Below are 26,045 nucleotides of genomic sequence, written 5' to 3'. Positions count from 1 at the left end.
TTTCACTATAAAAATAATAAATATAAAATTAATAAAATTTTAAAGGGGTTAATATTTTATTAAAAAATACCTATGAAATTTTTAAAACAAGCATTAATATCCTTTACTTTATAAAAAAAAAAAGTTCAAAAAATTATTACGGTTTAATATATATATATATATATATATATATATATATATATATATATATATATATATATATATATATATATATTTTATAAGTTTAAGAGTAATTTCTGAAAGTTTATAAGTATTTTTTTAGAGGGTTCTATGTAATAACTTAAAATTTGGAAAAAAAAAAGAAAAAAAAAAAGAGAAATGTCCCACGTTGCTGTGGTTGGCCTCCACGGTAAAAAGGAGGTCCCTTATTTATTTTAGCTTCACACCTGAACGATTCGAAACCAATTGGAGAATACACTTTTTGACAGCTCAAAGCTGACATTTTGGTTGACGGACCCTTTCCTCTTAGTTTTAGTTCTTTGGAAGCGTTTAAGGTTAGCATAATTTTTTTGGAGTCTAGTTTAAAGTATTTATGCATAATTAAACTTTAGCTGGTTTAAATTATTTAATGCGAAATTAGGTGAGCCAATTCCGAGAGTAGAATTCTAATTTATGATGTTGGACTCTTTAGGCATAATTACATTTCAAATAGCAGTGTTAAGCTAGCATCAAGAGGTCGTAGTAGTTTCAGCCTTGACCAACCAAGTAAGTGGCACTACCGTCGGTTTGGTTATAATTCTATGTTGAATGATGACACATTACTGTGGCTTTAAACATGTCATATGCTTGTATATGAAAAGTGTTATGAGATGATATGTGTATGAGATGTTACGTGAATACTATGTTGTATGTGATGAATTTATATGTATATGATATGATATGTTAAGATATGATACGTTTCAAGGCATGCTCGGGTTATGTTATGTGACTGTTGATATATGATGTGATATGAATTGATACATTCAAAGACATGACAAATTTATGATATGACATATATGCAACACGAATGACGTATTTCATGATTGACATGCAAATAAAAAATTGGCATAATGTACCATCCTGATATACGCATGGAGAGATACGATAAAAATGTTATGATAGGAAGGAAAACGCTAGAGGATTTATACATGATAATAATTGATGCCTTCCCGACCACTGGAAGGGTTGATTGGCCGAGCTTTAATGTTGTATGACTCCATGGCCCAATGGATAAGGCGCTGGTCTACGAAACCAGAGACTCTGGGTACAATTTCCAGTGGAGTCGTTTATCTGTCGCCGAACCCTTATGGTTGTAAGATGCTTACTTGGCTCTTGATCGTTCCCTTTAGTTCTTGTCCTTCCCGACCACTGGAGGGGTTGACTTCATGGCCCAATGGATAAGGCGCTGGTCTACGAAACCAGAGACTCTGGGTTCGATCCCCAGTGGAGTCGTTTTTCCCCAACCCTTATGGTGTAGCTTACTTGGCTCTTGATCGTTCCCTTTAGTTCTTGTCCTTCCCGACCACTGGAGGGGTTGACTTCATGGCCCAATGGATAAGGCGCTGGTCTACGAAACCAGAGACTCTGGGTTCGATCCTCAGTGGAGTCATTTTTTTGTCGCCCAACCCTTATGGTTGTGTGATTTCAGTAGCCTACTTGGCTCTTGATTGTTCCCTTTAGTTCTTGTCCTTCCCAACCACTGGAGGGGTTGACTTCCTGACTTCCTGGCTTCATGGCCCAATGGATAAGGCGCTAGTCTTTACGAAACCAAAGTAAGGCGCTAGTCTACGAAACCAAAGATTCTGGGTTTGATCCCCAATGGAGTCATTTTTCTGGTTGTGTGATTCCAGCCTACTTGGCTCTTGATCGTTTCCTTTAGTTCTTGTCCTTCCAACCACTTGAGGGGTTGACTTCATGGCCCAATGGATAAGGCACTGGTCTACAAAACTAGAGACTTTGGCTTTGATCCCAATGGAGTCGTTTTTCTGTCACCCAACCCTTATGGTTGTGGGGTTGACTTCATGGCCCAATGGATAAGGCACTGGTCTACGAAACTAGAGACTTTGGGTTTGATCCCAGTGGAGTCGTTTTTCTGTCGCCCAACCCTTATGGTTGTGTGATTCCAGTAGCCTACTTGGCTCTTGATCGTTCCCTTTAGTTCTTGTCATTCCCGACCATTGGAGGGGTTGATTTCATGGCCCAATGGATAAGACGCTTTCATGGCCCAATGGATAAGGCGCTGGTCTACGAAACCAGAGACTCTGGGTTCGATCCTCAGTGGAGTCATTTTTTTGTCGCCCAACCCTTATGGTTGTGTGATTTCAGTAGCCTACTTGGCTCTTGATTGTTCCCTTTAGTTCTTGTCCTTCCCAACCACTGGAGGGGTTGACTTCCTGACTTCCTGGCTTCATGGCCCAATGGATAAGGCGCTAGTCTTTACGAAACCAAAGTAAGGCGCTAGTCTACGAAACCAAAGATTCTGGGTTTGATCCCCAATGGAGTCATTTTTCTGGTTGTGTGATTCCAGCCTACTTGGCTCTTGATCGTTTCCTTTAGTTCTTGTCCTTCCAACCACTTGAGGGGTTAACTTCATGGCCCAATGGATAAGGCACTGGTCTACGAAACTAGAGACTTTGGCTTTGATCCCAATGGAGTCGTTTTTCTGTCACCCAACCCTTATGGTTGTGGGGTTGACTTCATGGCCCAATGGATAAGGCACTGGTCTACGAAACTAGAGACTTTGGGTTTGATCCCAGTGGAGTCGTTTTTCTGTCGCCCAACCCTTATGGTTGTGTGATTCCAGTAGCCTACTTGGCTCTTGATCGTTCCCTTTAGTTCTTGTCATTCCCGACCATTGGAGGGGTTGATTTCATGGCCCAATGGATAAGACGCTTTCATGGCCCAATGGATAAGGTGCTGGTCTACGAAACCAGGGACTTTAGGTTCGATCCCCAGTGGAGTCATGGCGCTGGTCTACGAAACCAAAGACTCTGGGTTTGATCCCCAATGGAGTCGTTTTTCTGTCGCCCAACCCTTATGGTTGTGTGATTTCAGTACGTTCCCTTTAGTTCTTGTCCTTCCCGACCACTGGAGGGGTTGACTTCATGGCCCAATGGACAAGGCGCTGGAGAATTTGGGTTTGATTCCTAGTTGAAGTCGTTTTTCTATGGCCCAACCCTTATGGTTGTGTGATTCCAGTAGCCTACTTGGCTCTTGATCGTTCCCTTTAGTTCTTGTCCTTCCCGACCATTGGAGGGGTTGACTTCATGGCCCAATGGATAAGGCGCTGGTCTACGAAACCAGAGACTCTGGGTTCGATCCCCAGTGGAGTCATTTTTCTGTCGCCCAACCCTTATGGCTGTGTGATTTCAATAGCCTACTTGGCTCTTGATCGTTCCTCTTGTCCTTCCCGACCACTGGAGGTGTTGACTTCATGGCCCAATGGATAAGGCGCTGGTCTACGAAACCAGAGACTCTGGGTTCGATCCCCAATTGAGTTATTTTTTTGTGGCTCTTGATCGTTTCCTTTAGTTCTTGTCCTTCCCAACCACTCGAGTGGTTGACTTCATGGCCCAATGGATAAGGGTTTCCTTTAGTTCTCATGGCCCAATGGATAAGGGTTTCCTTTAGTTCTTGTCCTTCCCAACCACTCGAGTGGTTGACTTCATGGCCCAATGGATAAGGGTTGTGTGGGTTTCCTTTAGTTTTTGTCCTTCCCAACCACTCGAGTGGTTGACTTCATGGCCCAATGGATAAGGGTTGTGTGATTCTAGTAGGCTACTTGGCTCTTGATCGTTTCCTATCGTTTCCTTTAGTTCTTGTCTGACTTCATGGCCCAATGGATAAGGCGCCAGAGATTCTGGGTTCGATCCGCAGTGGAGTCGTTTTTCTGTCGCCCAACCCTTATGGTTGTGTGATTTCAATAGCCTACTTGGCTCTTGATCGTTTCCTTTAGTTCTTGTCCTTCCGAACCACTGGAGGGGTTGACTTCAAGGCCCAAGGCCCATTGTGTGGTTGACTTCAAGGCCCAAGGCCCATTGTGGAGTCGTTTTTCTCAACCCTTATAGGCGCTTTTGTGTGATTTCAATAGCCTTCAAGGCCCAAGGCGCTGGTCTACGAAACATGAAACTCTGGGTTTGATCCCCAGTGGAGTCGTTTTTCTATCGCCCAACCCTTATGGTTGTGTGATTCTAGTAGGCTACTTAGCTCTTGATCGTTTCCTTTAGTTCTTGTCCTTCCCAACCACTCGAGTGGTTGACTTCATGGCCCAATGGATAAGGGTTGTGTGATTCTAGTAGGCTACTTGGCTCTTGATCGTTTCCTATCGTTTCCTTTAGTTCTTGTCTGACTTCATGGCCCAATGGGTAAGGCGCCAGAGATTCTGGGTTCGATCCGCAGTGGAGTCGTTTTTCTGTCGCCCAACCCTTATGGTTGTGTGATTTCAATAGCCTACTTGGCTCTTGATCGTTTCCTTTAGTTCTTGTCCTTCCCAACCACTGGAGGGGTTGACTTCAAGGCCCATTGTGGAGTCGTTTTTCTCAACCTGGCCCAAGGCCCATTGTGTTGTCGTTTTTCTCAACCCTTATGTTTGTGTGATTTCAATAGCCTACTTGGCTCTTGATCCTTTCCCAAGGCCCAATGGATAAGGTGTACCACTGGAGGGGTTGACTTTTGTGTGATTTCAATAGCCTACTTGGCTCTTGATCCTTTCCCAAGGCCCAATGGATAAGGTGTACCACTGGAGGGGTTGACTTCAAGGCCCAAGGCCCAATGGATAAGGCGTACCACTGGAGGGGTTGACTTCACTTGGCTCTTGATCGTTTCCCAAGGCCCAATGGATAAGGCGTACCACTGGAGGGGTTGACTTCTTGTCCTTCCCAACCACTGGAGGGGTTGACTTCAAGGCCCAAGGCCCAATGGATAAGGCGTACCACTGGAGGGGTTGACTTCAAGGCCCAATGGATAAGGCGTACCACTGGAGGGGTTGACTTCAAGGCCCAATGGATAAGGCGTACCACTAGAGGGGTTGACTTCAAGGCCCAATGGATAAGGCGTACCACTGGAGGGGTTGACTTCAAGGCCCAATGGATAAGGTGTTGGTTTCGGTCTACGAAACCAGAAACTCTGGGTTTGATCCCTAGTGGAGTCGTTTTTCTGTCGCCCAACCCTTATGGTTGTGTGTTTTCTGTCGCCCAACCCTTATGGTTGGTTGTGTGATTTCAGTAGCCTACTTGGCTTTTGACCGTTCCCTTTAGTTCTTGTCCTTCCCGACCACTCGAGGGGTTGACTTCATGGCCCAATGGATAAGGCGCTGGTCTACGAAACTAGAGACTCTAGGTTTGATCTCCAGTGGAGTCGTTTTTCTGTTGCCCAACCCTTATGGTTGTGTGATTCCCTTGGCTCTTGATCGTTCCCTTTAGTTCTTGTCCTTCCCGACCACTGGAGGGGTTGACTTCATGGCCCAATGGATAAGGTGCCTTCCCGACCACTGGAGCGTTTGACTTCATGGCCCAATGGATAAGGTGCTGGTCTAGGAAATTAGAGACTCTGGGTTTGATTCTCAGTTTAGTCGTTTTTCTGTCGCCCAACCCTTATGGTTGTGTGATTCCCTTGGCGCCTTCCCGACCACTGGAGGGGTTGACTTCATGGCCCAATGGATAAGACTACGAAATCAGAGACTCTGGGTTCGATTCTCAGTTTAGTCGTTTTTCTGTCGCCCAACCCCTATGGTTGTGTGATTCCCTTGGCGATTCTCAGTTTAGTCGTTTTTCTGTCGCCAAACCCTTATGGTTGTGTGATTCCCTTGGCGCCTTCCCGACCACTAGAGGGGTTGACTTCATGGCCCAATGGATAAGACTCTGGGTTTGATCCCCAGTGGGTTCGATTCTCAGTTTAGTCGTTTTTCTGTCGCCCAACCCTTATGGTTGTGTGATTCCCTTGGCGATTCTCAGTTTAGTCGTTTTTTCTGTCGCCCAACCCTTATGGTTGTGTGATTCCCTTGGCGCCTTCCCGACCATTGGAGGGGTTGACTTCATGGCCCAATGGATAAGACTCTGGGTTTGATCCCCAGGAGTCGTTTTTCTGTCCCAACCCTTATGGTTGTGTGACTCAGTAGCCTACTTGGCTCTTGATCGTTCCCTTTAGTTCTTGTCCTTCCCGACCACTGGAGGCGTTGACTTCATGGCCCAATGGATAAGGCGCTGGTCTACGAAACCAGAGACTCTGGGTTCGATCCCCAGTGAAGTCGTTTTTCTGTCGCCCACCTACTTGGTTGTGTGATTTAGTAACCTACACCTACTTGGTTGTGTGATTTCAGACACCAGGCGTTGGTCTACGAAAGGTTGTGTGATTTCAGACACCAGGCGTTGGTCTACGAAAGGTTGTGTGATTTCAGACACCAGGCGTTGGTCTACGAAAGGTTGTGTGATTTCAGTAACCTACTTGGTTGTGTGATTTCAGTAACCTACTTGGTTGTGTGATTTCAGTAACCTACTTGGTTGTGTGATTTCAGTAACCTACTTGGCTCTCGTGGCCCAATGGATAAGGCGTTGGTCTACGAAACTGTCAATAGTTTTTCTGTCGCCCAACCCTTATGGTTGTGTGATTTCAGTAACCTACGTTGTGTGATTTCAGTAACCTACTTGGCTCTGGTTGTGTGATTTCAGTAACCTACTTGGTTGTGTGATTTCAGTAACCTACTTGGCTCTGGTGGCCCAATGGATAAGGCGTTGGTCTACGAAACTGTCTCTAGTTTTTTTGTCGCCCAACCCTTATGGTTGTGTGATTTCAGTAACCTACTTGGCTCTGGTTGTGTGATTTCAGTAACCTACTTGGCTCTGGTTGTGTGATTTCAGTAACCTACTTGGCTCTCGTGGCCCAATGGATAAGGCGTTGGTCTACGAAACTGTCTCTAGTTTTTCTGTCGCCCAACCCTTATGGTTGTGTAATTTCAGTAACCTACTTGGCTCTGGTTGTGTGATTTCAGTAACCTACTTGGTTGTGTGATTTCAGTAACCTACTTGGCTCTGGTGGCCCAATGGATAAGGCGTTGGTCTACGAAACTGTCTCTCGTTTTTCTGTCGCCCAACCCTTATGGTTGTGTGATTTCAGTAACCTACTTGGCTCTGGTTGTGTGATTTCAGTAACCTACTTGGTTGTGTGATTTCAGTAACCTACTTGGCTCTGGTTGTGTGATTTCAGTAACCTACTTGTCTCTGGTCGTGTGATTTCAGTAACCTACTTGGCTCTGGTTGTGTGATTTCAGTAGCCTACTTGGCTCTTGATCGTTCCCTTTAGTTCTTGTCCTTCCTGACCACTCGAGGGGTTGACTTCATGGCCCAATGGATAAGGCGCTGGTCTAGGAAACTAGAGACTTTGGGTTTGATCCCCAGGAGTCGTTTTTCTGTCGCCCAACCCTTATGGTTGTGTGATTCCCTTGGCGCCTTCCCGACCACTGGAGGGGTTGACTTCATGGCCCAATGGATAAGACTCTGGGTTTGATCCCCAGGAGTCGTTTTTCTATCGCCCAACCCTTATGGTTGTGTGATTCCCTTGGCGCCTTCCCGACCACTGGAGGGGTTGACTTCATGGCCCAATGGATAAGACTCTGGGTTTGATCCCCAGGAGTCGTTTTTCTATCGCCCAACCCGTTGTGTGACTTAGTAGCCTACTTGGCTCTTGATCGTTCCCTTTAGTTCTTGTCCTTCCCGACCACTGGAGGCGTTGACTTCATGGCCCAATGGATAAGGCGCTGGTCTACGAAACCAGAGACTCTGGGTCCGATCCCCAGTGGAGTCGTTTTTCTGTCGCCCAACCCTTATGGTTGTGTGATCTACTTGGCTTTTGATCGTTCCCTTTAGTTCTTGTCCGATCCCAACCCTTATGGTTGTGTGATCTACTTGGCTCTTGATCGTTCCCTTTAGTTCTTGTCCGATCCCAACCCTTATGGTTGTGTGATCTACTTGGCTCTTGATCGTTCCCTTTAGTTCTTGTCTGATCCCAACCCTTATGGTTGTGTGATCTACTTGGCTCTTGATCATTCCCTTTAGTTCTTGTCCTTCCCGACCACTGGAGGGGTTGACTTCATGGCCCTATGGATAAAGTGCCTTCCCGACCACTGGAAAGGTGCCTTCCCGACCACTGGAGGGGTTGACTTCATTGCCCAATGGATAAGGCGCTGGTCTACGAAACCAGAGACTCTTAGTTCGATCCCCAGAGGAGTCGTTTTTCTGTCGCCCAACCCTTATGGTTATGTGATTCCAGCCTACTTGGCTCTTGATCGTTTCCTTTAGTTCTTGTCCTTCCCAACCACTGGAGGGGTTGACTTCATGGCCAACCACTGGAGGGGTTGACTTCATGGCCCAATGGATAAGCCTTTGGTCTACGAAACCACGAAACCAGAAACTCGCCTTGGTCTACGAAACCAGAAACTCTATGGATAAGGCGTTGGTCTACGAAACCAGAAACTCTATGGATAAGGTGTTGGTCTACGAAACCAGAAACTCTATGGATAAGGCGTTGGTCTACGAAACCAGAAACTCTAGGAGGGGTTGACTTCATGGCCCAATGGATAAGCCTTTGGTCTACGAAACCAGAAACTCGCCTTGGTCTACGAAACCAGAAACTCTATGGATAAGGCGTTGGTCTACGAAACAAGAAACTCTATGGATAAGGCGTTGGTCTACGAAACCAGAAACTCTATGGATAAGGCGTTGGTCTACGAAACCAAAAACTCTGGGTTAGATCCCTAGTGGAGTCATTTTTCTGTCGGGCTAGATCTCTAGTGGAGTCGTTTTTCTGTCGCCCAACCCTTATGGTTGTGTGATTTCAGTAGCCTACTTGGCTCTTGATAAGGCGCTGAAACTCTATGGATAAGGCGTTGGTCTACGAAACCAGAAACTCTGGGTTAGATCCCTAGTGGAGTCGTTTTTCTGTCGGGCTAGATCCCTAGTGGAGTCGTTTTTCTGTCGCCCAACCCTTATGGTTGTGTGATTTCAGTAGCCTACTTGGCTCTTGATAAGGCGCTGGTCTACGAAACTAGAGACTCTGGGTTCGATCCTTAGTGGAATCGTTTTTCTGTCGCCCAACCCTTATGGTTGTGTGATTTCATTAGCGTACTTCGCTCTTGATCGTTCTCTTTAGTTCTTGTCCTTCCCGACCACTCGAGGGGTTGACTTCATGGCCCAATAGATAAGGCGCTGGTCTACGAAACCAGAGACTTTGGGTTCGATCCTCAGTGTAGTCGTTTTTCTGTCCCCCAACCCTTATGGTTATATGATCAAATTGGCTCTTGATCGTTCCCTTTAGTTCTTGTCCTTCCTGACCACTTGGAGGGGTTGACTTCATGGCCCAATGGATAAGGTGCCTTCCCGACCACTGGAGGGGTTGACTTCATGGCCCAATGGATAAGGCGCTGGTCTACGAAACCAGAGACTCTGGGTTTGATCCCTAGTGGAGTCGTTTTTCTGTCCTACTTGGCTCTTGATCGTTTCCTTTAGTTCTTGTCCTTCCCAACCATTGGAGAGGTTGACTTCATGGCCCAATGAATAAGGCGTTGGTCTACGAAACTAGAGACTCTGGGTTCGATTCCCACCAGTGGAGTCGTTTTTCTGTCGCCCAACCCTTATGGTTGTGTGACTCAGTAGCCTACTTGGCTCTTGATCGTTCCCTTTAGTTCTTGTCGGGATAAGGTGCCCTTCCAACCACTCGAGGGGTTGACTTCATGGCGAATGGATAAGGCGCTGGTCTACGAAACCAGAGACTCTGGGTTCGATTCCAAGTTGAGTCATTTTTCTGTCGCCCAACCCTTATGGTTGTGTGATTCCCTTGGCGCCTTCCCGACCAGTGTCCCAACCACTCGAGGCATTGACTTGTTGCCCAACCCATATGGTTGTGTGACTCAGTAGCCTACTTGGCTCTTGATCGTTCCCTTTAGTTCTTGTCCTTCCCGACCACTGAAGGGGTTGACTTCATGGCCCAATGGATAAGGCGCTGGTCTACGAAACCAGAGACTCTGGGTTCAATTCCCAGTGGAGTCGTTTTTCTGTCGCCCAACCCTTATGGTTGTGTGATTCCAGTAGCCTACTTGGCTCTTGATCGTGTGATTCCAGTAGCCTACTTGGCTCTTGATCGTTAACTTTAGTTCTTAGTTCTTGTCCTTCCCCCTTATGGTTGTGGTTGTGTGATTTCAGTAGCCTACTTGGCTCTTGATCGTTAACTTTAGTTCTTAGTTCTTGTCCTTCCCCCTTATGGTTGTGGTTGTGTGATTTCAGTAGTCTACTTGGCTCTTGATCGTTCCCTTTAGTTCTTGTCCTTCCCGACCACTCGAGGGGTTGACTTCATGGCCCAATGGATAAGGCGCTGGTCTACGAAACCAGAGACTCTGGGTTTGATCCCTAGTGGAGTCGTTTTTCTGTCCTACTTGGCTCTTGATCGTTTCCTTTAGTTCTTGTCCTTCCCAACCATTGGAGGGGTTGACTTCATGGCCCAATGAATAAGGCGTTGGTCTACGAAACTAGAGACTCTGGGTTCGATTCCCACCAGTGGAGTCGTTTTTCTGTCGCCCAACCCTTATGGTTGTGTGACTCAGTAGCCTACTTGGCTCTTGATCGTTCCCTTTAGTTCTTGTCGGGATAAGGTGCCCTTCCAACCACTCGAGGGGTTGACTTCATGGCGAATGGATAAGGCGCTGGTCTACGAAACCAGAGACTCTGGGTTCGATTCCAAGTTGAGTCATTTTTCTGTCGCCCAACCCTTATGGTTTTGTGATTCCCTTGGCGCCTTCCCGACCAGTGTCCCAACCACTCGAGGCATTGACTTGTTGCCCAACCCATATGGTTGTGTGACTCAGTAGCCTACTTGGCTCTTGATCGTTCCCTTTAGTTCTTGTCCTTCCCGACCACTGAAGGGGTTGACTTCATGGCCCAATGGATAAGGCGCTGGTCTACGAAACCAGAGACTCTGGGTTCGATCCCCAGTGGAGTCGTTTTTCTGTCGCCCAACCCTTATGGTTGTGTGATTCCAGTAGCCTACTTGGCTCTTGATCGTGTGATTCCAGTAGCCTACTTGGCTCTTGATCGTTAACTTTAGTTCTTAGTTCTTGTCCTTCCCCCTTATGGTTGTGGTTGTGTGATTTCAGTAGTCTACTTGGCTCTTGATCGTTCCCTTTAGTTCTTGTCCTTCCCGACCACTCGAGGGGTTGACCTCATGGCCCAATGGATCGCCCAACCCTTATGGTTGTGTGATTTCATGTCATTCCCGACCACTCTATTTCAGTAGCCTACGTGGCTCTTGATGGTTCCCTTTAGTTCTTGTCCTTCCTGACCACTCGAGGGGTTGACCTCATGGCCCAATGGATCGCCCAACCCTACTCGAGGGGTTGACCTCATGGCCCAATGGATCGCCCAACCCTTATGGTTGTGTGATTTCATGTCCTTCCCGACCACTCTATTTCAGTAGCCTACGTGGCTCTTGATGGTTCCCTTTAGTTCTTGTCCTTCCTGACCACTCGAGGGGTTGACTTCATGGCCCAATAGATCGTCCAACCCTTATGGTTGGCCCAATGGATCGCCCAACCCTTATGGTTGTGTGATTCCAGCCAAGGGGTTGACTTCATGGCCCAATCGATAAGGCGTTGGTCTACGAAAGTGTGATTCCAGCCTACTTGGCTCTTGATCGTTTCCTTTAGTTCTTGTCCTTCCCAACCACTAGAGGTGTCCTTCCCAACCCGTTTCCTTTAGTTCTTGTCCTTCCCAACCCGTTTCCTTTAGTTCTTGTCCTTCCCAACCACTCCAACCACTGGAGAGTAGGCTCATCGTTCAACCACTCCAACCACTGGAGGGGTTGACTTCATGGCCCAATCGATAAGGCGTTAGTCTACGAACCCAGAGTAGTCTCATCGTTCAACCACTCCAACCACTAGAGGTGTCCTTCCCAACCACTCCAACCACTGGAGGGGTTGACTTCATGGCCCAATCGATAAGGCGTTGGTCTACGAACCCAGATTAGGCTCTTGATCGTTTCCTTTAGTTCTTGTCCTTCCCAACCCACTGGAGGGGTTGAGTTCATGGCCCAATCCCTTCCCAACCCACTGGAGGGGTTGACTTCATGGCCCAATCCCTTCCCAACCCACTGGAGGGGTTGACTTCACGGCCCAATCGATAAGGCGTTGGTCTACGAACCCAGAGTAGGCTCTTGATCGTTTCCTTTAGTTCTTGTCCTTCCCAACCCACTGGAGGGGTTGACTTCATGGCCCAATCGATAAGGCGTTGGTCTACGAAACCAGAAACTCTGGGATCAACTTCATGGCCCAATCGTACGAACCCAGAGTAGGCTCTTGATCGTTTCCTTTAGTTCTTGTCCTTCCCAACCCACTGGAAGGGTTGACTTCATGGCCCAATCGATAAGGCGTTGGTCTACGAACCCAGAGTAGGCTCTTCATCGTTTCCTTTAGTTCTTGTCCTTCCCAACCCACTGGAGGGGTAGACTTCATGGCCCAATCGATAAGGCGTTGGTCTACGAAACCAGAAACTCTGGGATCAACTTCATGGCCCAATCGATAAGGCGTTGGTCTACGAAAGTGTGATTCCAGCCTACTTGGCTCTTGATCGTTTCCTTTAGTTCTTGTCCTTCCCAACCACTCCAACCATTGGTCTACGAAAGTGTGATTCCAGCCTACTTGGCTCTTGATCGTTTCCTTTAGTTCTTGTCCTTCCCAACCACTCCAACCACTGGAGGTGTCCTTCCCAACCACTCCAACCACTGGAGGGGTTGACTTCATGGCCCAATCGATAAGGCGTTGGTCTACGAACCCAGAGTAGGCTCTTAATCGTTTCCTTTAGTTCTTGTCCTTCCCAACCACTCCAACCACTGGAGGGGTTGACTTCATGGCCCAATCGATAAGGCGTTGGTCTACGAAACCAGAAACTCTGGGTTAGATCCCAACCACTAGAGGGGTTGACTTCATGGCCCAATCGATAAGGCGTTGGTCTACGAAACCAGAAACTCTGGGTTAGATCCCTAGTGGAGTCATGGCTCTTGATCGTTTCCTTTAGTTCTTGTCCTTCCCAACCACTGGAGGGGTTGACTTCATGGCCCAATCGATAAGGCGTTGGTCTACGAAACCAGAAACTCTGGGTTAGATCCCTAGTGGAGTCGTTTTTCTGTCGGGCTAGATCCCTAGTGGAGTCGTTTTGACTTCATGGCCCAATCGATAAGGCGTTGGTCTACGAAACCAGAAACTCTGGGTTAGATCCCTAGTGGAGTCATGGCTCTTGATCGTTTCCTTTAGTTCTTGTCCTTCCCAACCACTGGAGGGGTTGACTTCATGGCCCAATGGATAAGGTGTTGGTCTACGAAACTAGAGACTCTGGGTTCGATTCCCAGTGGAGTCGTTTTTCTGTCGCCCAACCCTTATGGTTGTGCTCTTGATCGTTTCTTTTAGTTCTTATCCTTCCCAACCATTGGTCGGGTTAACTTCATGGCCCAATGGATAAGGCGTTGGTCTACGAAACTAGAGACTCTGGGTTCGATTCCCAGTGGAATCGTTTTTTTGTCGCCCAACCCTTATGGTTGTGTGATTTCAGGGCCTTGGCTCTTGATCGTTCCCTTTAGTTCTTGTCCTTCCCGACCACTCGAGGGGTTGATTCATGGCCCAATGGATAAGGCGCTGGTCTACGAAACTAGAGACTCTGGGTTTGATCCCCAGGAATCGTTTCTCTGTCGCCCAACCCTTATGGTTGTGTGATTCCCTTGGCGCCTTCCCGACCACTTGAGGGGTTGACTTCATGGCCCAATGGATAAGACTCTGGGTTTGATCCCCAGGAGTCGTTTTTCTGTAGCCCAACCCTTATGGTTGTGTGACTTAGTAGTCTACTTGGCTCTTGATCGTTCCCTTTAGTTCTTGTCCTTCCCGACCACTGGAGGCGTTGACTTCATGGCCCAATGATAAGGCGCTGGTCTACGAAACCAGAGACTCTGGGTTCGATCCCCAGTGGAGTCGTTTTTCTGTCGCCCAACCCTTATGGTTGTGTGATCTACTTGGCTCCTGATCGTTCCCTTTAGTTCTTGTCCTTCCCGACCACTGGAGGGATTGACTTCATGGCCCAATGTATAAGGCGCTGGTCTACAAAACCAGAGACTCTTGGTTCGATCCCCAGAGGAGTCATTTTTCTGTCGCCCAACCCTTATGGTTGTGTGATTCCAGCCTACTTGGCTAGGCTCTTCATCGTTTCCTTTAGTTCTTCTCCTTCCCAACCACTGGAGGGGTTGACTTCAAGGCCCAATCGATAAGGCGTTGGTTTACGAAACCAGAAACTCTGGGTTAGATCCCTAGTGGAGTCGTTTTTCTGTCGGGCGTTTTTCTGTCGGGCTAGATCCCTAGTGGAGTCGTTTTTCTGTCGGGCGTTTTTCTGTCGGGCTAGATCCCTAGTGGAGTCGTTTTTCTGTCGCCCTTCAGTAGCCTACTTGGCTCTTGATAAGGCGGTGGTCTACGAAACAAGAGACTCTGGGTTCGATCCTTAGTGGAATCGTTTTTCTGTCGCCCAACCCTTATGGTTGTGTGATTTCAGTAACCTACTTCGCTCTTGATCGTTTCCTTTAGTTCTTGTCCTTCCCGACCACTCGAGGGGTTGACTTCATGGCCCAATGGATAAGGCGGTGGTCTACGAAACCAGAGACTCTGGGTTCGATCCTCAGTGGAGTTGTTTTTCTGTCGCCCAACCCTTATGGTTGTGTGATCTACTTGGCGCTTGATCGTCCCCTTTAGTTCTTGTCCTTCCTGACCACTTGGAGGGGTTGACTTCATGGCCCAATGGATAAGGTGCCTTCCCGACCAGTGGAGTCGTTTTTCTGTCGCCCAACCCTTATGGTTGTGTGATTCCAGCCTACTTGGATAAGACACTGGTCTACGAAACCAGAGACTTTGGGTTCGATCCCCAGTGGAGTCATTTTTCTGTCGCCCAACCCTTATGGTTGTGTGATTCCAGCCTACTTGGCTCTTGATCGTTTCCTTTAGTTCTTCTAAACTAGAGACTCTGGGTGTTCGATTCCCCTTCCCAACCATTGGAGGGGTTGACTTCACGACGTTGGTCTACAAAACTAGAGACTCTGGGTGTTCGATTCCTAGTGGAATCGTCTTTCTGTCGCCCAACCCTTATGGTTGTGTGATTTCAGTAGCCTACTTGGCTCTTGATCGTTCCCTTTAGTTCTTGTCCTTCCCGACCACTTGAGGGGTTGACTTCATGGCCCAATGGATAAGGCGCTGGTCTACGAAACTATAGACTCTGGATTTGATCCCCAGTGGAGTCATTTTTTTGTCGCCCAACCCTTATGGTTGTGTGACTCAGTAGCCTACTTGGCTCTTGATCGTTCCCTTTAGTTCTTGTCCTTCCCGACCACTTGAGGGGTTGACTTCATGGCCCAATGGATAAGGCGCTGGTCTACGAAACTATAGACTCTGGATTTGATCCCCAGTGGAGTCATTTTTCTGTCGCCCAACCCTTATGGTTGTGTGACTCAGTAGCCTACTTGGCTCTTGATCGTTCCCTTTAGTTCTTGTCCTTCCCGACCACTGGAGGGGTTGACTTCATGGCCCAATGGATAAGGTGCCTTCCCAACCACTGGAGAGGTTGACTTCATGGCCAATGGATAAGGCGCTGGTCTACGAAACTAGAGACTCGGGGTTCGATCCCCAGTGGAGTCGTTTTTCTGTCCCCCAACCCTTATGGTTGTGTGATTCCAGCCTACTTGGCTCTTGATCGTTTCCTTTAGTTCTTCTAAACTAGAGACTCTGGGTGTTCGATTCCCCTTCCCAACCATTTGAGGGGTTGACTTCACGGCCCAATGGATAAGGCGTTGGTCTACAAAACTAGAGACTCTGGGTGTTCGATTCCCAGTGGAATCGTCTTTCTGTCGCCCAACCCTTATGGTTGTGTGATTTCAGTAGCCTACTTGGCTCTTGATCGTTCCCTTTAGTTCTTGTCCTTCCCGACCACTCGAGGGGTTGACTTCATGGCCCAATGGATAAGGCGCTGGTCTACGAAACTATAGACTCTGGATTTGATCCCCAGTGGAGTCGTTTTTCTGTCGCCCAACCCATATGGTTGTGTGACTCAGTAGCCTACTTGGCTCTTGATCGTTCCCTTTAGTTCTTGTCCTTCCCGACCACTGGAGGGGTTGACTTCATGGCCCAATGGATAAGGTGCCTTCCCAACCACTGGAGAGGTTGACTTCATGGCCAATGGATAAGGCGCTGGTCTACGAAACCAGAGACTCTGGGTTCGATTCCCAGTTGAGACGTTTTTCTGTCGCCCAACCCTTATGGTTGTGTGATTCCCCTAGCGCCTTCCCGACCATTGGAGAGGTTGACTTCATGGCCCAATGGATAAGGTGCTAGTCTACGAAACCAGAGACGATGGGTTTGATCCCTAGTGGAGTCGTTTTTCTGTGCCCAACCCTTATGGTTGTGTGATTACAGCCTACTTGGCTCTCGATCGTTTCCTTTAGTTCTTGTCCTTCCCAACCACTCGAGGCATTGACTTGTTGCCCAACCCTTATGGTTGTGTGACTCAGTAGCCTACTTGGCTCTTGATCGTTCCCTTTAGTTCTTGTCCTTCCCGACCACTGGAGGGGTTGACTTCATGGCCCAATGTATAAGGCGTTGGTCTACGAAACTAGAGACTCTGGGTTCGATCCCCCTACGAAACTAGAGACTCTGGGTTCGATCCCCAGTGGATTCGTTTTTCTGTCGCCCAACCCTTATGGTTGTTATCTACTTTGCTCTTGATCGTTCCCTTTAGTTCTTGTCCTTCCTGACCACTTGGAGGGTGGCCCAATGGAGAAGGTTTTGGTCTACGAAACCAGAGACTTTGTGTTCGAACCTTATTGGAGTCGTTTTTTCTGTCGCCGTGTGATTTCGCTCTTGATCGTTTCCTTTAGTTCTTGTCATTCTCAACTACTTGAGGGGTTGACTTCATGGCCTAATGGATAAGGTGCTGGTCTACGAAACCAGAGACTCTGTGTTCGATCCCTAGTGGAGTTGTGTTTTTAGTCGCCCAACCCTTATGGTTGTGTGATTGCGTTGTAAACCGGAGCAATTGGATCCTATATGATGTCGTGCTTAAGAGGTTGTGTGATTGCGTTGTAAACCGGAGCAATTGGATCCTATATGATGTCGTGCTTAAGAGGTTGTGTGATTGCGTTGTAAACCGGAGCAATTGGATCCTATATGATGTCGGGCTTAAGAGGTTGTGTGATTGCGTTGTAAACCGGAGCAATTGGATCCTATATGATGTCGGGATTAGAAGCTTGATGCATTTGATGCCTGATGAAGGGATCAAATAGTATGTTCTTGGAGGATTAGAAGCATAATTATTGCTTTTCAATTGGCTCTTTACGCATTAATTATTACTTCAATTGGATCCTATATGATGCCTGGTTAAGGGATCAAATAGTGTATTTTTGGAGGATTAGAAGCATGATTATTGTCTTATGATGCCTTCGGAGGAGGTTTGTCTTCCTCCTGTCATAAAGTAAGACTCAATAAGTAGCCTACTTGCTCTTGATCGTTCCCTTTAGTTCTTGTCCTTCCCGACCACTGGAGGGGTCGACCGGCCGAGGTTTATTGTTGTATGACTCCATGGCCCAATGGATAAGGCATTGGTCTACGAAACCAGAGATTCTGGGTTCGATACCCAATGGAGTCATTTTTCTATAGAGGGCCTAATGGATAAGGCGTTGGTCCATGAAATCGATTGGATCCTGTATGATGACTTCCAAAGAAGGTTTGTCGACTCAACGATCCCTTTAGTTCTTGTTTCATAAAGTAAGACTCAGCGGTCCCTTTAGGCCCAATGGATAAGGCGCTGGTCTACGAAACCAGAGATTTTGGGTCCGATCCCCAGTCGAGTCGTTTTTCTCGCCCAACCCTTATGGTTGTGTGATTCCAAGGCCTAATGGATAAGGCGTTGGTCCATGAAACCGAAGCAATTGGATCCTATATGAGGTGAAGCATGTTTGTCTTCCTCCTTTCTGAAAGTAAGACTCGATAAGTAGCCTACTATCGTTCCATTTAGTTCTTGTCCTTCCCGACCACTAGAGGGGTTGACCGGTCGAGGTTTATTGTTGTATGATTCCATGGCTCGATGGATAAGGCGCTGGTCTATGAAACCAGATATTTTGTGTTCGATCCCTAGTGGAGTCATTTTTATGTCGCCCAACCCTCATGGTTGTGTGATTCCAGGGCCTAATGTATGAAATCGGATCCTATCCTCCTTTCATAGTAAGACTCAATAAGTAGCCTTCTCTTGTCTTGTCCTTCCCGACCACTAGAGGGGTTGACCGGCCGAAGTTTATTGTTGTATGACTCCATGGCCCAATGGATAAGTTGCTAGTCTACAAAACAAGGGATTATGGGTTCAATTACTAGTAGAGTTGGTTTTTTGTCACCCAACCCTTATGATTGTGTAATTCTAGGGCCTAATTCCCTTTAGTTCTTGTTTCTTGTTTGTAAGTTCCCTTTAGTAGCTCTTAATCGTTCCCTTCCCTTCCCTTCCCTTCCCTTCCCTTCCCTTCCCTTTAGTTCTTGTTTCTTGTTGTAAGTTCCCTTTAGTAGCTCTTAATCGTTCCCTTCCCTTCCCTTTGGTTCTTGTTTCTTGTTGTAAGTTCCCTTTAGTAGCTCTTAATCGTTCCCTTCCCTTCCCTTTAGTTCTTGTTTCTTGTTGTAAGTTCCCTTTAGTAGCTCTTAATCGTTCCCTTCCCTTCCCTTTAGTTCTTGTTTCTTGTTGTAAGTTCCCTTTAGTAGCTCTTAATCGTTCCCTTCCCTTCCCTTTAGTTCTTGTTTCTTGTTGTAAGTTCCCTTTAGTAGCTCTTAATCGTTCCCTTTAGTTCTTGTTTCTTGTTGTAAGTTCCCTTTAGTAGCTCTTAATCGTTCCCTTTAGTTCTTGTTTCTTGTTGTAAGTTCCCTTTAGTTCTTGTTTCTTGTTGTAAGTTCCCTTTAGTAGCTCTTAATCGTTCCCTTTAGTTCTTGTTTATTGTTGTAAGTTCCCTTTAGTTCTTGTTTCTTGTTGTAAGTTCCCTTTAGTAGCCTACTTGGCTCTTACTCGTTCCCTTTAGTTCTTGTTTCTTGTTGTAAGTTCCCTTTAGTAGCCTACTTGGCTCTTAATCGTTCCCTTTAGTTCTTGTTTCTTGTTGTAAGTTCCCTTTAGTAGCCTACTTGGCTCTTAATCGTTCCTTTTAGTTCTTGTTTCTTGTTGTAAGTTCCCTTTAGTAGCCTACTTGGCTCTTAATCGTTCTCTTTAGTTCTTGTTTCTTGTTGTAAGTTTCCTTTAGTTTTTGTTTCTTGTTGTAAGTTCCCTTTAGTTCTTATTTCTTGTTGTAAGTTCCGTCAGTACTTAGGCCCTTTAGTTCTTGTTTCTTGTTGTCAATACTTAGGCCCCTTAGTTCTTGTGTTTCTTGTTGTTAGTACTTAGACCCTTTAGTTCTTGTGTTTCTTGTTGTCAGTCCTTAGGCCCTTTAGTTCTTGTTTCTTGTTGTAAGTTCCTCCTAGGATTTATGAAACTAGCCATGCACCTGACAACTTGTGCCCAAGGCTTCATGCATGCCAAGCGACACGGTCTTAACCTAGGTCCAAGGCTTCATGTGTTCCAAGCTTCTTGGTTCTTTCCCCAAGACACTCCCCCTAGGATATATGACACTAGCCATGCACCTGACAACCTGTGCCCAAGGCTTCATGCGTGCCAAGCGACACAGTCTTAACCTAAGTCCAAGGTTTCATGTGTTCCAAGCGACGTAGTCTGAACCCGCATCTTAGGGCTCGCCCTATGATTTAACCTGAATACCTATGCTTAAGGCTTCATGTGTTCCAAGCAGCATAGTCTAAATACCTACGCTCAAGGCTTCATGCGTTCCTTGTAGCGACAACCTGAATACCTATGCTCAAGGCTTCGTGTGTTCCAAGCAGCATAGTCTGAATACCTACGCTCAAGGCTTCATGCGTTCCAAGCAGCGTAGTATAAGTCATGAGAATGTTGTACCGTGTAAGGCCTTAGGAGGTTCTTGATTCTTGGCTAAGGTAACTTACTCTCTTCTTGTTCCATCGTGGCCCTAGACTACTCCCCATGATAGACCATAAAGGTAATGTGATTGGTGCATACATGAACATGACATCCTGCAAATTTTTTGGTAACCATAACATGATGCAAGGCATCTCATTTAGGTGAGGGAAATATGAGGCCAAACATGACATTCTGCAAAGAAAACATGGTGCAGGGCATCCCACCTAGAGAGGAACTTGGGCGTTTGAAAGCACCGCATGGTGGGAGGTCATGGGTTGCTTTGGACATGATTAGAGTATTACCTAGCATTCTTAAGTTTTTGAATCTGAGGACCTTGGTCCCTTATCCTTGAGTGGTACCTAGAATTCTTCTTACCTTGGTAGTTGTAGAGCTTGTTTGGTATTGTTCTTGGTTTTCAATCTTGCAAGTTTTTAAGGTTCTTGATTCCTTGAGGCATAAGTTGTAACATGCATTTGTAATCATATGAATCCATCGTAATAACTACCATAAGTTATTCTTGAAGTTCATAGAGTCATAATGAATTCTTTAAAGGATTCTAGAAGAGTTTTGAGTCTTGAGGTACTTCCTTTAGGGTTTCTTGGATCCTAACTTGGTTTAGATTCCAAACTTTCTCTAATCAACTTGAAATCTCAAACATATCTTCATTCCATTAAAAATGACCTACTACTTATAGAAAGTAGTAGGTCATTTGGAGCATGTATAGACCTTGAAATATCTTAAGTGGTCCTAGAGGCATTTTGATCATTTTAGCCCTAAATCTTGATTTTGCTATTTAACGTGTTCCAATGGCTTTAAAATTCTACAACATCAACGAATATCATAAAATGAGATCTATTACAAAGTTTCATAGCATTTGGAGGTCATCTAGGTCATGAACCGAAGGTAGATTACCTTAGGAGCATTATGGTCATTTTACACAATTTCTTGGTTTACCTACGTATCCTTATCTTATGATCACCAAATTTCATATATAACCTCAATATGCTATATTATTCCCAGCATTAAAATTTCATAGGCAGCGAAGTCCATCAAATGGGTTATTCTAATGTTTAATAGGCAGACTCCTTATTGTGTCTAGTTTCTGGAACAATAAAAGTTTCCATGAGACTGGTCTGAAAGGGGGTTAAAATTAAGAAAAATCGAGGGAAGGTCAGATTTTGAGTTGACATGATCGGTTCAACTGAACCGGCCATGTCATCGTCTTCTCCTCTAGATATGAAGAAGACAGGTGCGCTTTGTTCTGCCGTCTGAAAATCGTCTTCCACAATTCCATTTACAGCGTTTCTCCCCTCGATTTCTTCATGAAACTTAAAGTGGTGTTACAAAGAAGAGCTAGGAATTTACTTCATACCTTCTTGAAGATTATAGCCTAAGATATTCACCTCCAAAGTTTGTCCAAAAACTGATTTCTCGCTGGAGCAAAAACAGAGGATTTCTTATTGGGTAGCCGATTCGAGGGGTTTTCAAGGCACAATTTCTTCATGGAACTTCTTCCATATCCTTCCTTCAAGCTAAAGGAATTGGTTTGGAGTAACATCTTTGAGTGTGGGACCTTAATTTACAGAAGTCTTTATAGATCTACAACTCACCCAAAACACGAGATTTTTGTTCTCTTGGGTACCTTGTTCTATGACATTTCAGCTTTCGATTTCTTTATTAAAGTTACTCAACTTCTTCCTTTAAAGCTAAATGAATACTCAATTTGAAAAAAAATGCACTGTGGATAGGAATTCTATACTTACCCCTAAATTCTACCCGTAACAAATTTCCTTCCATTGGGCATGTTCATGAGGTTATTTCTCTTCATGGTCTTCTATGGAAGCATTCCTTGGAGGTGCAGAAACTGATTGAGATTGTCCTTGCTCAATGAATTATCATGTATCATCGGATTGAATTTTCAAGTTTTCTTAAAACCTTCATGACGGATTGGATTGGAGAATGGTTTCTAGGCATTTTCAGCACTCGATTCCTTCATAGAACTTGTGGGTAATATTGTTTAGGAACTATAGGAACAAGTTTGAAGAGAAATGGTGGAGAATTGCTCTCGAATTTGGAATAAATCCTAGAGTAGGAGACCCAAAATCTAGAACGCTCGTAACTCTCGATTGAGGACTCGATTAAGCACGCTTCTTGCTCCTATCATTTGTCCCTGATCCATAGTTTATAGATGGATGATCCACCACCATTGAAACATCCAGAATCGCCATAATTCTTTTCGTGAGTTTTTTGGATCTTCTGTCGAATTTTGTTCGGATGGTCATAGTCGATAATCTTATTCTTGCCAAAATGGCATATCCGTAATTATCCATATATTCAAGGGTATTTTGGTAATTTGCCGCCTCCTAAATATTTCATTATTGCTTTGCGTGAAAAATCCATAATTTTTCTAAACATTTTTCATCCCTTGTTTTTCATTTTTCTCTTTTTGGGCATCTCTCACCATGTTGTCCTTTTCATCTTTTTTTTCTTTCCTTTTCCAAAGGCTTTTAAAGATTACCTCTTAGAGTATAAGAGTGACTTGTTTAAGACCCTTGCTCTTGCATAATTATTTAATTTTTTAATTTTTTCCCCTTGATCCTTTGAGTCTTACATGATTTATTGTTGTTGGAGCTAATTCCCTTCCGTTTTGGGTGTTACAGAATGATTGTCGAGTTGGACCCCGTTACGACTAAGAATTTTTGTAGAGACATGGAAATGACTGTGTGTTCAAGTAGAAAACTCTTCCTTAACACGATGTCGAATTCGTCCATCTTGAAAATTACAAAATTAGTTTGTCTCGTCCAAGTTCCTATCTTGATTAGAGTTCTCTTTGCGATCCCGGGGGTAGGTAGGACTGTTGAATTGATGATTTTCATCTGTCTTGTATCTTGATGCCATAGAATGTTCAGACATTTCGCTTCAGTCTCCGTCACGAAGTTGTGGGTGTCTCCACAGTCGACAATAGTGTTCTTAGACGCTCTGTGCTTGACCAGGTTTCGACATACATAGGATTGCATTCCATTGACTCTTTTATCTCACAGATTCTCTTATGAAGGGAGCTTTCCACGCTTTCGGCTAGCGGTGTTTCAACTTTCGTTGTCTTGTACTCAACTTTCGTTCTTTTGAAAATTTTCTTGGAAGGTATAGAGTTTCGCATTTTGTTGGCACTCGCATTTTGTTTGTTCTACCTCTCTATTTGGAGGACTCGTATTCCACTTGTTTGCTTTCAAGTTTGTTACTTTCCTGATATTAGGGGAGTTGGGTCGATAAATTTTATTTTCCTTACATGTAGAAGCATGATTCTACCTTATATCTTGGGGTTGATAGATGATAAGATTAAATAATCTTTGACTGTACCATAGGTCATAGAAACTAAAGACCTTGTCTTTCTCAAACATATCACGAACATCTAATATATGCCTAGAAACTCTGATTATCTTGAATATCTAATTCAACCTAGAAAACTTCAACTCCTCAATGTAGTCTCGAATATTGTTAGTATTCCTCGACTCCCTTAACCTCTTGGGATTATCTTGAAATTCTTTGGGAAGCATTAAAAGCTGAGTTTTTGTTTTAAACTTCCCCAAGTACCAAGAGTAAAACGATCATCTTGAATGTCCATGCACTTGAATCTCCACCTTAATTTTGCATCATAGTTTAAATACATTGGTGTCAATGTGATCTCTTCTTCTTCTACTATGATATTTGTGGTTCGAAAGTATTATTCGAGGTTAAAGATAAATTTATTTAGAGCCTTGACATCTCGAACCCTACAGAAGGGCTTGGGCTTCATAATCTTTATCGTGTTGAATTGGACTACACCTCAACTGGGATTTTGTTCCCTATTGCCATAATGGTGAGGTTTAGTCTTGCACTTAGATCTGCCGCTTCAACCTTGACTACTCCCAGGGTTGCATTCAAATCCTCAGATATTTTTGAAACCATATGAAATATCACTTGTTGAGCGTTGTCTGAGCCCTCAATGTGTTCTTCCATTTGGGAAATAAAGCATGTCGAGCTATCCCCATGTTCAAAGCCACCAGCATTTGTGACCTTGTTGTCTAGGGCTCGACCCTAACCATTAATTCATGGATAGACAATGCCTCAAGGCGCCCTGTCATCTCATCAATCTTGTCTGCTTTAGCGACAATCTCATTCATGCGAGACTCCAAAAGCTCCATTCCATTAGGAACATCACTTAGGTAGAGTAACTGATCTTCGATCTTTACTAATCGGCCAACCTGGGACTTGTTCAGTTATTTTACAATGGGACATGTTTGTGTACTATGACTCAAGGAGTCGACTCAGCTCTGATACCACTCGTCACAATCGCATTCTTGTGGTAGTGGGGAAGCAATCATGTGGTACTTGTTAGTGGGGAAGCAATCATGTGGTACTTGTTCTAACCCGGAGGGCAAGTCAACCATATAGAATTCAAACTTTGTGGACAACCTTGACATAAGATCAAGCCATGAATCACTCTTTACAGAAATATTTTAGAAAACTTGATCGAAAGAAACGGTTGAAAACCGTAACAACCATAAAAATAAAAATAAAATAATAATAATAAATAAATAAAAATAACTCATCCGCCCATTTCTCACAACTCCTTCCACCAATTTCTCATAACTCCATCCCCAAATATCTCTCTTTTAACCCCATCCAGAACTCATGGCTATATTATAGGCTAGAAAATGTATAAGTTCCAATTTATGATGTATGAGCTCTATGGCATGTCGTATAGTATTATATGGTGATGTATGAGTTATGATGTTTGATGATGCGCGTAATATATATATTTCGATCTATGACGTACTTGATATGCTTGATGTACTTTATGGCGATATGATGAGTATGATGATTGCATGATATTTGTCTTAATGTGTTGATATTTTCCATATTAAGCATGTTGTATGATGATGAGTGCCATATTGCATCATGTCGATAGACCGATATAGAACACAACCCTAAGAGCATGAAAATGATATTATTACAATTATCCAACGAGCATGTGTTAATGTAACAAAGAGATGAAACGAAAGGGTTCTGTTGGAAGAGATGATAAGATGGAAATTAGAGGGATCTCATGCACATTGTATGTTCATAAGCATAGGGATACTTCCCTAGAGACGATGAATGCAGACGTGCACGATATGATGATGAAGGTGTTCATGGAGAGCATGACACGAAGGGGTTCCTTTGGGGATTCACACTCGTACGTGTGGGTCGTGTGTAGAGAAGTACTACACATCCATAATAGTCCGAAACTGAAGGCGACCCCTAGAGAATAGAGATAGGCCCAAGAGCATGATTGCATGTGTTTGCATTTGCATGACCCTATAGTGGGGCCACTTACTGAGTATTCTTCGAAATACTCATGTCGTGTGCCACATCATTTTTCAGGTAAAGGCAAGACTCACATGTACAGAGGACGATGACATGGTGAATAGAGATTGTGGCACATGCATAGAGTAGACTCATTTAAATTCCTAGTCTTAAGTTAGAATAGGTTGTTTTGCCTTTCATTGTTTTAAATTTTCTGTATTTGTTTTAATTTTTTTCTAAATTTCAGTATTTCGTATTTAAATACGTAAGACTATGGTTGTGTTTTCGAGAGAAGAGTATGTTTTAAATGTTTTGGACATTTCTAATATAGGTGAATTTTTCTTTTAAGAGTTATTTTTACGCATAAGAGATAAGCATGAGACATTAGTAGCGACTCTGAGTAGTACAAATTTAGGGGTCTTTACAATTATTATTATTATTATTATTATTATTTTTTTTTTTTTTTAAAGACAATCAATGTTATAAGCTAACAATGAATAAGCAACAACCACAACTTTCATAAAATATAACCTGGGTAGGAAGAATTGGTAACGAGTCACATCCTCTTATAGTACATTTGAGGCATTTTAGCCCTAGCGAGTGTAGACATGATTTTGATGACCGTTCATACACCTTCGCATTGACACAACAAGAATAGTAAAAGTCTATCTAGCATGAAAGCAAGTAAAA

The 26,045-nt window shown here is 44.6% G+C and overlaps 12 non-coding genes across 12 annotated transcripts; all 12 read left to right on the top strand.

Moving 5' to 3' along the window:
* Positions 1–1,358: 1,358 nt before the first annotated feature.
* Positions 1,359–1,431, top strand: TRNAR-ACG (transfer RNA arginine (anticodon ACG)). The gene has a single exon. It is a non-coding gene; the product is annotated as a tRNA-Arg (tRNA).
* An 84-nt stretch (positions 1,432–1,515) lies between these two features.
* Positions 1,516–1,588, top strand: TRNAR-ACG (transfer RNA arginine (anticodon ACG)). Its single transcript has one exon. It is a non-coding gene; the product is annotated as a tRNA-Arg (tRNA).
* A 1,651-nt stretch (positions 1,589–3,239) lies between these two features.
* Positions 3,240–3,312, top strand: TRNAR-ACG (transfer RNA arginine (anticodon ACG)). Its single transcript has one exon. It is a non-coding gene; the product is annotated as a tRNA-Arg (tRNA).
* A 2,841-nt stretch (positions 3,313–6,153) lies between these two features.
* TRNAR-ACG (transfer RNA arginine (anticodon ACG)) lies at positions 6,154–6,226 on the top strand. Its single transcript has one exon. It is a non-coding gene; the product is annotated as a tRNA-Arg (tRNA).
* Positions 6,227–7,703: 1,477 nt separating this feature from the next.
* TRNAR-ACG (transfer RNA arginine (anticodon ACG)) lies at positions 7,704–7,776 on the top strand. The gene has a single exon. It is a non-coding gene; the product is annotated as a tRNA-Arg (tRNA).
* Positions 7,777–9,365: 1,589 nt separating this feature from the next.
* Positions 9,366–9,438, top strand: TRNAR-ACG (transfer RNA arginine (anticodon ACG)). The gene has a single exon. It is a non-coding gene; the product is annotated as a tRNA-Arg (tRNA).
* Positions 9,439–9,943: 505 nt separating this feature from the next.
* On the top strand, positions 9,944–10,016 carry TRNAR-ACG (transfer RNA arginine (anticodon ACG)). The gene has a single exon. It is a non-coding gene; the product is annotated as a tRNA-Arg (tRNA).
* Positions 10,017–10,312: 296 nt separating this feature from the next.
* Positions 10,313–10,385, top strand: TRNAR-ACG (transfer RNA arginine (anticodon ACG)). Its single transcript has one exon. It is a non-coding gene; the product is annotated as a tRNA-Arg (tRNA).
* Positions 10,386–10,890: 505 nt separating this feature from the next.
* TRNAR-ACG (transfer RNA arginine (anticodon ACG)) lies at positions 10,891–10,963 on the top strand. The gene has a single exon. It is a non-coding gene; the product is annotated as a tRNA-Arg (tRNA).
* Positions 10,964–13,297: 2,334 nt separating this feature from the next.
* Positions 13,298–13,370, top strand: TRNAR-ACG (transfer RNA arginine (anticodon ACG)). The gene has a single exon. It is a non-coding gene; the product is annotated as a tRNA-Arg (tRNA).
* Positions 13,371–13,906: 536 nt separating this feature from the next.
* Positions 13,907–13,978, top strand: TRNAR-ACG (transfer RNA arginine (anticodon ACG)). Its single transcript has one exon. It is a non-coding gene; the product is annotated as a tRNA-Arg (tRNA).
* Positions 13,979–17,608: 3,630 nt separating this feature from the next.
* On the top strand, positions 17,609–17,681 carry TRNAR-ACG (transfer RNA arginine (anticodon ACG)). Its single transcript has one exon. It is a non-coding gene; the product is annotated as a tRNA-Arg (tRNA).
* The last annotated feature ends 8,364 nt before the right edge of the window (positions 17,682–26,045 follow it).

The sequence above is a fragment of the Cucurbita pepo genome, chromosome 18, assembly GCF_057944985.1.
Source record: "Cucurbita pepo subsp. pepo isolate OVF chromosome 18, ASM5794498v1, whole genome shotgun sequence".
NCBI classification, from domain to species: Eukaryota; Viridiplantae; Streptophyta; class Magnoliopsida; order Cucurbitales; family Cucurbitaceae; genus Cucurbita; species Cucurbita pepo.
The sequence above is the reverse complement of the archived record's forward strand: the minus strand, read 5'-3'. Positions and strand labels throughout refer to the sequence as shown.